This window comes from Elaeis guineensis, chromosome 12 (assembly GCF_000442705.2).
Source record: "Elaeis guineensis isolate ETL-2024a chromosome 12, EG11, whole genome shotgun sequence".
In the NCBI taxonomy this organism is placed as follows: domain Eukaryota; kingdom Viridiplantae; phylum Streptophyta; class Magnoliopsida; order Arecales; family Arecaceae; genus Elaeis; species Elaeis guineensis.
In genome coordinates, this window is record NC_026004.2 from 76770158 (window position 1) to 76783228 (window position 13071).

Consider the following 13071-nt stretch of genomic DNA (forward strand, 5'->3'; position numbering starts at 1 on the left):
AGGTGGTTTGGATCAAATCTAAAAGGAATAAGTTTGGATTTTGAATTTTATGAGATAGAGTTTTAGAAATCCAAAACTCTTTCAATTTTTCATCAAATTTATCCAATTTTTTTTTGGAATTTTCATGGATTTTAGGGTATACATTGTTCACCCTTTGCTAGTGATCCATGCATGAAAATATGAAGGAGGTGCTCATGAGTTGGGCATCCCTTAACTTGCCATGTTTGGATAAGCCTTGATTAGGTTTTTGACCTAGACAAGGACTCTATCATATCTTTCAATATAAGATGAGTTTATTTGTGAAATTTTAGGAAAAGATATATATTTGAGAGACCTTTGGGCCATCCAAAAATTAGATAGAAATACCTTTGGGTCGTGGAGATATAAAAGATGCAAGTTTGGGTGTCTAGAGAGAAAAACGTGAAGAAGAAGAGGGTCTTCTTCTAGGGTTTTTGTTTTCATATTTCTCCTCCCTCCATCTTGAGTTTCCTGAGAGTGTCTCAGATCTGAAACTCCTCCTTCTACTTTCTATCTTTGAAAGAGTCCAAATCAAGAAGAAGGAGGCACCTGATCAACCATCAAAGAAGGATCAGTGCAGTACTAGTATACTGTGCTGATTTCCTAAATCAGGACTTCTGATCGAGATTCGTGGGCTCGTGTGGATGACTCCTAGAGGCCGGACGCGTGTGCAGCTTGCAACATCATCTTTAAGCCCGGATCAGTGAGGTTAGAGCATCTAACTTGCAAGGTAATAGATCTGATCTATTGTTTAATACATACATTAGATGTAGTATAGAAACATGTTGATATGATCAACATGTAGTTCATGCTATATTTATATATTTTAATTTTTGATTTAATGCTATGTAATAATCATGTAATAGGATCTTAGATCTAGGGATTCTCTAGTTTTAAAAAATAAATTTTGATTTATTTTAGTCTTCCGCTGTATGATCTTGAAAAAGTTTCAAGATCTAACCTTGAAACTCTAGATCTGGTTCCTTCAATTGGTATCAGAGCCTAGATTCTTTATTACATGATTATTTATACATACTTAGATTATTTCTTAGATTAGATCTAATTTATAATCTGATTATTAAATCTAAAATTAAAATTTTAGATCAATCACAAACTGCAAGGTTGTCCTGCTGTAAGGTTTACCCCTTACAGTGCAAAGGTTGTCCTAGTTTGTGTAGATCTAGCTTTAATCATAAATTTATTAAATATGATCTAGATTAAAATTTATGATTTATTAGATTTAAAAGATGTTTAAATCTGAAATAAAATCTTTTTGTTAATAATTTTTGTGCAAAAAAATTATTTAAAGTTGAAATTGTTTCAATTACATGAACCTGTTTAGATTAGATCTAAAGTAGTTTCATGTTTATTTCACTTGTATCTTGATTATGAATCAAACATGCAATATGGTTAGTAGAATCATATTATAAAATTATTTTATAAATATGAAAAATATTTTTTGAAAAGCCAAACCCAACCCTCAGCCCAAAACTTAATTAAGAATTAAGAAGTTGTTTGATTAGGTTCTAGGATTGTGAATTGAAGAACCTAAGACACAAATCATAACACATTGGGTTAATGGGTTAGTGGGAATTAGGTCCATTAATTGGGTTAGACCTATGGTTAGATTAAAGATGGACTAAATTAGAGAATTGACTAAATCTAATCAATTGTTGTCTTAGATTAGGTCAAAGATTCTCTAGATCAATTACAATAGTTGTAGTTGGTAAGTCTATGTCTTTAACGAGAACCAAATGGACTTGATTCTTGGCTAAGCGGTCTAGCACGAACTGTTAGGTTGATCTAATCAAAACTAATTAAACCAGTTGGTGTCTAAGGTAAACCAGACCGGTGGTTTTTAATTGGGAGCCCGCTTACCTGGCCATTTCTGATGGTGTCTAAGGCAAGCTTTGGCAGACCCTCCCACTGATCGAACTTACCTGATCTCTTGGTGAAATTATATTTTGATCGGATCACTTGACTATTCGAGCTGACCCATGTCAGCTAGGTAAATCAGTGTGACTGATTTAGGTGCTCCTAGACCAACCCTTTTAATGGTCTCCCTTAAGCTGACTTGGTGAAGCCAGTGGGAGGATCATGATAAGCTGGTTCATCTGACCTCATCCTCTAAATTATTTAAATCCTCTAAAATTATTAGGTCCTTAAAATAATAAAGTTATGGAGATAACTGAGTCATAGCCTCCCATTAAGGTGTTTGATAATGAGTCCATTAACTCAATAATCATTGCAGACCCAAAGGCCTGGTGCTTGTTGACTAATGGAATTATCACTCATCATATGACGACTTGAAAGTGTCTCTCTAATGGTGGTTAGGTGAGCTAACCAAAGTTGGGCTTAATCATTCGTTGGTTAGATACACCAAGTATGATCATGTTAATGGTTGGACCTAACTGGATCCTTACAGTGGAGGCCAAAGCCTACTGATTAGGTTTCTGGGTAAAAATTAAAATTACTAGAAATTATTTAAAGAAATAATTGGTTATGAACCTACCCTTAGATGTACATGGGTTGACCAATCAAAGTTGGGCTTGTGTGCAGTCTAAGTGGATTCTAGTACCCGCTAAGGAATTAGGGTAATTCCTCGAGTTGGAGGTAGAGGCTACCAATTCGAATAAAATAGTGGGAGAAACCTTTTGATTAAAGTCCAAATCTTTAGGTTTAATGAATCAATTACTAATTAGGTTATGGTTCTCTTTTGTGCAAATATGGCCACTTCCCTATCACTCCGATCATTGTTGGACAATGATATGTTGGTGGGATCCAACTTCAGTAGCTGGTACCGAAAGTTGAAGATAGTCCTGGAGCATGAACGGATCCTATATGTGATAATAGATCCTGCACCTGAGGAGCCAGTTGTCAATGCATGTGAAACAGTCAGAGACACTTACCAGAAGTGGCTCAGTGATCGGACTATGGTGCGTTGTATCATGCTGGCTACCATGAGTGACGAGTTCAGTCACAAATTCGAGACGACTCAGCCAAAGGATATGCTTCAAGTGTTGGAGGATACCTTTGGCACACCCGATGATGTGGAGAGGCACAAGACTAGTTGTGCCATCTTCAACGCCAAAATGCGGGATGGTGCCTCTGTCACTGATCATGTATTGTACATGATCGAGCTGATAGAACGATTGAGCAAGCTCGGCTTTCCCTTGCATGAGCAGCTTGGGAAAGATGCAATACTGAACTCGCTGCCCAAGTCTTATCTCCCATTCCTCACTCATTATAGAATGACAAAGCCTGAAGTAAACTACCATGGGTTACTGAGGTTGCTTCAGAACTTTGAGAAGGATCACCAACTCCTCAAGGAGTCGATGAACTTAGTGGGAGGATCGTCTTCTGGTTCTCGACCCTTTAAGAAGAAGAAAGTCGAAAAGGTGCAAGTTCAGGCTGGGACATTTGTGCAGAGCCAGACCAAAAAGATCAAGCCTGATAAGAGTCTATTCTACTGGCAAGCACCCTAGATTAGATAGTGTGTCAGATATCTATTTATGGCACTGTAGGCTAGGTCATATAAACAAGAACAGAATAAACAGGTTGACTCAAGAGGAAATCCTCGAAGTCAGTGATTGTGAATTACTTCCAACCTGTGAGTCCTGTCTTCTTGGTAAAATGACCAAGTCACCTTTTACTGGAAAAGGTGAGAGAGCTACTAAGCTCTTGGGCCTAGTACATACTGATGTATGCGGACCCATGAGCACCAGTGCTAGAGGTGGATATTTCTACTTCATAATTTTCACGGATGACCTATCCCGATATGGATATGTCTATCTGATGAAACATAAGTCAGATTCATTTGAAATGTTCAAATGATTTCGAAGTGAAGTAGAAAAACAAATTGGGAAGAGTATTAAAACTCTTCGATCTGATCGAGGAGGAGAATATCTTTGTAGTAAATTTCTCACATATCTAGGAGAGAATGGGATTCTCTCCCAATGGACTCTTCCAGGAACACCACAGCATAATAGTGTGTCTGAAAGGAGGAATCGGACTCTGTTAGATATGGTCCGATCCATGATGGGTTTTGCTAGCTTGTCGATATCCTTCTGGGGATATGCACTCGAATCGGCCTGTTATCTGTTAAATAGGGTTCCAAGTAAGTCTGTAATTAAGACTCTATATGAGATATGGACGGGACGTAAGCCAGCACTTTCACACCTTAGGGTCTAGGGGTGCCCGACCTATGTCAAATGATTAGTCACAGACGAACTTGGACCTAGGTCTGACAAATGCTCATTCATAGGGTACCCCAAAGAGACAAAAAGATATTTTTTCTACCATGCTGATGAACAAAAGGTGTTCGTCAGCCTTAAGGCAATCCTTTTAGAAAAGGAGTTCCTTGGTGAAGGAACCATTGCCTCTAAGATTGAACTTGATGAAGTTCAACAGGTAGAAGGACCGACACCAATAGCTGAACCTGAGTCTGATATGATTAGATCATATCCGGAGCCCAATGTACCTGCACCATTAAGGCGATCCGATAGAGTACCGCATCAGCCAGACAGATACTATGGTTTCTTGGTCCGGGACGGTGATCCTATCGAACTTGATGAGAATAATGAGGATCCGATCACCTATATGGATGCAATGCAGAGACCTGATTCCGAGAAATGGCTTGAAGCCATGAAATCCAAAATGGAGTCCATGAAGGTCAACGATGTATGGACATTGGTTGACCCACCTGAAGGGGTTAAACCTATTGGGTGTAAATGGGTCTTCAAAAGGAAGAGGGGCGCAGACGGAAAGGTGGAGACCTATAAAGCCCATCTGGTCGCCAAGGGGTATCATCAACATTATGGTATTGACTATGACGAGATGTTTTCTCCTGTGGCAATGCTCAAATTCATTCAGATAATGCTTGCAATAGCTGCCCATTTGGATTATGAGATCTGGCAGATGGATGTAAAGACAGCTTTCTTGAATGGAGAGCTGACCGAAGAGGTGTATATGATACAACCTGAGGGATTTACATCCACAGATGAGTCCAAGGTGTGCAAGCTTCAGAGATCCATTTATGGACTGAAGCAAGCTTCTCGGAGTTGGAACATGCATTTTGATAAGGTGATCAAAATGTATGGCTTCATTAAGAATGGAGAAGAGCCCTGCATCTATAAATGGGCAAATGGTCCAGTTATGGTATTCCTTGTCTTGTACGTGGATGACATTCTCTTAATCGGGAATGATATCCCCGTACTACAGAGAATAAAAGTTTGGTTGTCATCACAGTTCTCCATGAAGGACTTGGGTGAAGCATCCTACATCCTAGGGATGAAGATCTATAGGGATAGATCTAAAAGGATGCTTGGGTTATCCCAGTCCATGTACATAGACACTGTGCTGAAGAGGTTCAGCATAGAGAATTCCAAGAAGGACTATCTACCGATAGGCCAAGAAATTTCTCTCTCTAAGAAGGATTGTCTGACAACTCCTGAAAAGAGAGAGCGTATAAGTAGAGTCCCATATGCTTCAGTCGTGGGATCTATCATATACGCCATGACATGTACAAGACCAGATGTGGCATACTCACTAGGAGTAGTGAGTAGATACCAATCTGATCCTGGAAAAAATCATTGGAAAGTGGTTAAAGCCATCCTTAAGTATTTGAGAAATACTAAGGACCAATGGTTGGTTTATGGTGAGTCAGATTTGAAACTTATGGGGTCCACAGACTCTAGCTTCCAATCTGACCATGATGACAGTAGGAGCGTGTCGGGTTATATCTTTACTCTGAATGATGGAGCCATCTGCTGGAAGAGTTTCAAGCAGCATACTGTGGCAGACTCTGTTTGTGAAGCGGAGTACATCGCAGCATCAGATGCCGCGAAAGAAGCTGTGTGGCTAAGGAAATCCATCACTGAGCTCGGAGTAGCACCCTCCCTCGATGGTCCAATCCTGCTCTACTACGATAGCACTGGTACCATAGCTCAGGCGAAGGAATCCAAAGCACATCAGTGGATGAAGCACATCTTGCGTCGCTTCCACCTGATCTGGGAGATCGTGGATCGAGGTGACGTCGACCTTTAGAAGATCGACGGAAAGGAGAACCTAGCCGACCCCTTCACTAAAGCCCTGGCGATAAAGGAGTTCGACAACCACAAGTCGAAGATGGGTATTAGATACTATGCCGAGTGGCTTTAGAACAAGTTGGAGTTGTTGAGAAATGTGTCCCAAAAATCCAATCATCAAACTGTTGACGGTTAAGCAACCAAGTATTGTAATTGATTTGTTAATAAATAAAATATATTTGGCATCTTCATCATAAGCTTTCATCTTCTAATGAACTCCGTTGTTATGATGAAGTCCTTAGGACTATTTAAGTTCGATAAAGAGAGAATTTATCGATTAGTCCTTAAAACTATTCATGACCAAATGATAAGCTGTTAATAAGGACGACAGCTTCTATCGAGCATAGGTCGCTGTAGGCCATATGGGTTGGTTGTCCTCTTAACCAAGGAGTGTGGAGACACTGGTATGGTATACAGGTGAGATGTAAGGGTACATCATCATTGAACGTGACCAACTCCAGAGTATTCTGCTGTCGAGAATGTCTCTGATGAGATATAGGTATAAGTATCCCTTAGACATGAGATCGCCTCAGTGACTTGCAAGTAACTCACTGTGCTTTGGTACTGGACTAACTGAATTTCTAATTCAGGGATGAAAGGCTTCTGGGCACAGTCAAGTACTTGCGAAGTCAGAGTGTGATCGAGATGGGATTGACCACTCCAAGAGTTGGAGAAGAATGAGTCGCCGTATTTCAATTTAGCAAAACCTTGGCCAGGATAATCCATCAGATGGATTTGATATTTTGAAATACAATGTGGACAACCTAATCAGAGTTGACAGTTGAACTCTGGGGTGTCCTATGATCATTTTGGTCAAGGGGATGAATTATATGAAAACTATATCCGCATGGGTTCTAAGGATGTTGTTCTACACATTCGACCTATCCGGTCGTCGGGTACCATTGCTAGATGGTCACTTCGATTGGTATAGAAATTTATTCCTATGCTACCGGCTTAGGTTCAGACCTATGAGGTCACACATATTAGAGTTCATGATCCGATCGGATGGTTGATCAACGATTAAGAATCATTCTAGGGTTAAATGATCAATACGATTGACATTTAACCCAGTGCAAGTATTGCAGGAGGATCGATTAGCAATTTGATTACTAATTGGCTTAATTTGATTAAGCCAATGGGTTGAGATTAAGTCTAATTAAATATGATTTAATTAGATTTGGTTTGGGCTTGATTGGATCAAGTCCAATTGGTTTATTGAATAAGCCAAGTGCAAGGAAAAACTAGTCCTAGTTTAACTAGGACTTGGGTCAATCTAATTTCTAATTTGATTAGAAAATTAAATCAGATTTAAATCTAATTTAATCTGATTAAATTAGGTTCTTAATTGAATTAAGACCTATTTTAATTGGATTGATCTAATTTTGATTTGATTTGATTTGGTTTGGGAAACCAAATTAAAACAAGTCATAAGACAAAATCCTAGTAAGACTAGGATTCCACCTTGCGCCACATAAGCCTTCTCCACGCCCTCTCTTATTCAACGCCAATCTCCACTTATTTTGTGTGACAAAAGCCCTCTCCCAGATCTCTCCCACGTTCACAAAAGGTCTCCTCTCTTCTTTCTTACATGGAAGGTGGTTTGGATCAAATCTAAAAGGAATAAGTTTGGATTTCGAATTCTATGAGATAGAGTTTTAGAAATCCAAAACTCTTTCAATTTTTTACCAAATTTATCCAATTTTTTTTTAAAATTTTCATGGCTTTTAGGGTATAGATTGTGCACCCTTTTCTGGTAATCCATGTATAAAAATATGAAGGAGGTGCTCAAGAGTTGGGCGTCCCTTAACTTGCCATGTTTGGATAAGCCTTGACTAGGTGTTTGACCTAGACAAGGACTCTATCATATCTCTCTATATAAGATGAGTTTCTTTGTAAAATTTTATAAGAAGACATAAATTTGAGAGACCTTTGGGCCATCGAAAAATTAGAGAGAAAGATCTTTGGGTCGTGGAGATATAAAAGATGCAAGTTTGAGTGTCTAGAGAGAAAAATGTGAAGAAGAAGAGGGTCTTCTTCTAGGGTTTTTGTTTTCATATTTCTCCTCCCTCCATCTTGAGTTTTCTGAGAGCATCTCAGATCTGAAACTCCTCTTTCTACTTTCTATCTTTGGAAGAGTCCAAATCAAGAAGAAGGAGGCACCTGATCAACCATCAAAGAAGGATCAGTGCAGTACTAGCATACTGTGCTGATTTTCTGAAGCAGGACTTCTGATCGAGATTCGTGGGCTCGTGTGGATGACTCCTAGAGGCCGGACGCATGTGCAGCTTGCAACATCATCCTTAAGCCCGGATCAGCGAGGTTAGAGCATCTAACTTGCAAGGTAATAGATCTGATCTATTGTTTAATACATACATTAGATGTAGTATAGAAACATGTTGATATGATCAACATGTAGTTCATGCTATATTTATATATTTTAATTTTTGATTTAATGCTATGTAATAATCATGTAATAGGATCTTAGATCTAGGGATTCTCTGATTTTAGAAAATAAATTTTGATTTATTTTAGTCTTCCGCTGTATGATCTTGAAAAAGTTTCAAGATCTAACCCTGAAACCCTAGATCTGGTTCCTTCAATTTCAACCTTTCAAATCCATCACATGGATTATCCTGGCCAAAGTTTTACTAAATTGAAATACATTGATGCATATCTCCTACTAATTCAAATAGATCAATTCCATCTTGACTCTCACACCAACTTGATAAGTACTTGATTGCACCCAGTAACCTTCTGTCACTAAATTAAAAATTCTGATGGTTCGATACCAAAGTATAGTGAGTTGCTTACAACTCACCGTGGTGGTCTAAGGTATGAGGGATACTTATACCCATACCCCTTACGAGCTACTCTTGAAAGCAGAGTGCTCGATAAATGATCACATTTGGAGCAAATGTACACCTACATTCCACCTGCATGCCATACCAGTGTCTCCACACTCTTTTGTTAAGAGGACAACTAATCCATATGGCACACAACGATCTATACTCGATATTGCTATCATCCTATTAACAGCATATCATTTGATCGCGAATATTTTTAAAGACTTAATAAAAAAATCTCTTTTATCGATTAATTATAGTTTTAAGGACTTCATCACAACATAGAAGTTCAAATAAGATGAAAAAAATATGATGAAAAGGTCAAATAACTTTTATTAATGAAAATTCATATACAATTATAATTATGAGCATAATAATCAACAGGCTGATGATTGGCTTTGGGACATATTTTCCAACATCTGGACCTTAATGGATGGCCAGGATTGATAATGAATATCGAACTCCTTGAGCTTTACAACCCACTTGGTCAATCTTTCTAATATATCGAGCTTCTACAAGACTTGCCTCAAGGGTTGATCAGTCAACATAATAATGAGTGAACTTGAAAGTATGATTGAAGCCTCTATGTCAAGATCACCAAGGCATAGCCAATCTTCTCCATCTTAAGGTATTTGGTCTCTGCATCTCGCAACACCCTACTACTGTAGTAGATAAGCTTCTGCACACCAGAGCATCCAAGCCCCCCTGCAGCATCATGAGGGCCTTGAAACTTTTTATATGGTCACAGGGGTCGGTGGTGCCACCATAGATGTCCATGGATGGTGCCTTAAAGTGATGAGGTATTGGCCTCTCATGATACGCTCTATGAAGAGAGGGCAAGTGGTGAACAAGGGTTCTTCTCCTAGGGCCAACTAGTGTTGGTGGAGGATCTCAAGGTAGTGGTCCACTTTCTAGATCTTCCGATCTAGCTTATCTTGCCACCCAAGCCTCCTTCGGGGTTGGCAACTCACAGATCCCCTCATAAAGGAATCCTGTCAGGAAGAAGAGAGTGAAAGAGAAGAAAGAGGATTGGGTTCATGCTCCTAACCTTGCTTGCTGTTCATAAGATGAGGACAAGGGTGATGATGAAGGGAAGCTTGCTTGGGGCTCCCATGGATGGACCGAGAGACCTGGGGAACTTCATTTGGGCTAGCAGGGTGGGACTGGTTGCTCCACCTTAGGCTTCTCATGGGGAGGAGGAAGATCAAGGTGCATCAGGTTCGGATGATTGCTTAGCACTGGAGCGAGCTGATAGGTCGACTACTGCAAACTGTGCACTATGATGGTTAGTGCTTGGACCTGCTACAGGAGCTACTAAAATTTTTTGGAGGTGACGGTTAGGGTAGTCGATGCCTCTAGAATATTGAGATCCCAATGACCTTGATTGAGGTTAGCAGATTCCACATGCATCTCTGAAAGGGTGGTAGAGGATGATGCCACAGCCTTCTTGTTCTTCATTCTCAGATGATAGAGAGAGAAAAGCTTAGTTTACCTTAGAAATGGGTCAGAATCATTCCTCTAGTGCCAATCTATTGCCGTTAGGGAGTTGAGCTAACTCAGGCCGCTAAGCAAGAGCTGGGAGAGAGAGAGAGAGAGAAGGTCAAAGAATAGCTAGTCAGAACCTCCGAGTCAGACAGTTGTGTCGGGTCCTCGGTCAATCTCTCAAGCCAGGTCTTGCAAACCCACCAAAGATAAGAAAGTCTTCATGCAGGGGGGTTTCTTGATAGTGGACCCTCCATTGCCTAAGTCAACCTCCTACAGAAGTAAATAAAAGAGGTCTAAGCTTTTAGATTGTGCTTAGTACTGGAGTCGAGCATGAAGTGCGGTAGATTAGAATGAGGGAATGGAGAGTGGAAGCTCAGAGCATGCCATGTGGAGCATGGAGTTCAAAGATAGAGTCAGAAAATCTCAAAGCTCTATGGAGGAGATAGATTCTAGTTCATATAGAATCAGTCTCTGGGAGAAGGCATGCAAAGTATGTATTCACTTTCTTGGAAGTTCTAGAGGAGTTGAGTTTTATATATAAAGGTGGGTACCTGTTATCTTCGAGAACATGCACCATTTTCCAGAGAGCAGAGACCTTGGGGATGTGCTCTAGCTATTAGGGAATACTAGCTTACATGTTGCAGAGTTTGTTGAAATTATGGATCTAACTGAGTGGAGGAGGAAGTGGAGCCATAAGATGGCTAGCTGCTTATTGTCTTGCAGATCTGGAGCTCCTCTAGCATGATCATGAAAGATCAAATGGTAGAGGCTGGGTAGTTGCTCCATTACTTTCTATCAAAGACATGTGTCAGGCTACGATTGGGCACTAGCACCATGGTGGATGGTCCAATTTAAGGTGTATCAAGTAGCATGCCAATTGCAGCTATCTAACGATCTAGGTCAACTACACATATCAGAACACACATAGTAGTTTGGTATGTACCAGCCATTATTCATTAATCTAGCCCAAGCTGACCCCACACTCTAAAAGCTTGTTTAGGAATTGGGCATCCCAAATTGATTCAGCCAACCAGGAGATCACTTTAGATATTTGGTTGGCTTGATGTATAATTGAAGTGAGTTCACACAATGATCAAATTTAGGGAGAAATAGACTAAAGAAATTTCATGCCTAGTAGCTAAAATCACTTCAGCAAAGTGGGTTCCTAATCCAAATTAAACGAGTCCAAACCTAGCTAAATACACATAGCATATATGATCATAGCCAATCTAATAATTATCACTACTTGGAATACCAAAATCAACCCTCTTGCCATACAAAGTTTTCATCTGCAATGAGATATCAATTTGTGCTATTGGGGGGTAGTATGTCATCCAAGCTGAAGACATAAACCGATGAGGTATACTAAATTGTCACCATAGCACTGTCAAAGATGAATAAGCATGATCTCAACGGTAGATGCATCATCTCAGAATAGTAAAACATCAAGGAGGTCATGAAGCTACATCAAAAGAGATCATTCAGTATATAGTGAGGCAGTCAAAGATCTTGGTAATTTCGAACTCAATCGACCCATGCTTTTTGACTGATCCCTTGGAATGGAGCTTCTCAACAAAAAACCCTGACTTCAATTGTCGATCCTTATTTCAGTCAATCCCAACTTCAACCACCAATCCACTATCTATTGACTTCTACTTCAGTTACACATCCTAGCCACTAGCATCTGAGCGGCCCTCATCTCCACTTGCCATGCCACTTATCGATCCAAAGCTCAGTGGCCAGGATAGATCCCATCTAAGAAGTTTCACACCTCTTTTCAAATTCAAAGTGGCCCAGCTAGCTCCTAAGCTAATAAGGCAGGTATAACTACAGCATTCCAGAACTCTCGACGTCAAATCTCGCCATGTCCCGACTGAATCGGATGGAACAAATCAAAAACTCTGCACCTAAATAGCACTCGCCTCTATTCATAAATAGAGGTTTGAAAGGGACCCCCAGGGTACATAACCTATCTTACTCATATGCTCTTTCTCTCTATTTTCTAAGATCTGACTTGAGCATCGAAGGATCTCTACAGAAGCTAACTCCAATCAGAACTTATCTTGCAGGTCACTTTCTTGGAAGGATGCACCTCAACTCCAACCACCATGATTGAGAGTCAGATTTTGGTGGTAAGAAATTGATGCTAGAGGAAAGGCTTTTGCCTGTTTATTGAGAAAGAGTGTGCTATTCATTATCATGCCACCATGGAGAGCTTCTTCAAGGTGTTCTAGGCACTCTGCTACCACCACTCTCCACATGGTTGAAAATCTAAACAAGCATCATGCATTGGCATCCTAGCCAATGCCATGACCACAACTACCACAGTCGGCTCCTGGAGTGAGTCAAGACCAGTTTGCCATGCTGGTCGATCAGGTGTGGGCATTAACAATAGTAGTTAACACCATGTGGCAGTAAGGTCCGACATAGGTGGCACCCCCACAACATCCTCCTCGATCTCCACTGTAAAGCCCTGATCGAGGAAGACAAACCAAATTGAGTCAGCCCTGAAGCCCTGAAAGTGAGAGGCATTCACGTACTCCCCACTTTGGAAAAGGCTCCACCCTAGGGAGATCGCCTACTCATCATGCAAAGACCCACACGGTCCATGATGCTAACATAGACCCAAAGTTTCAAGA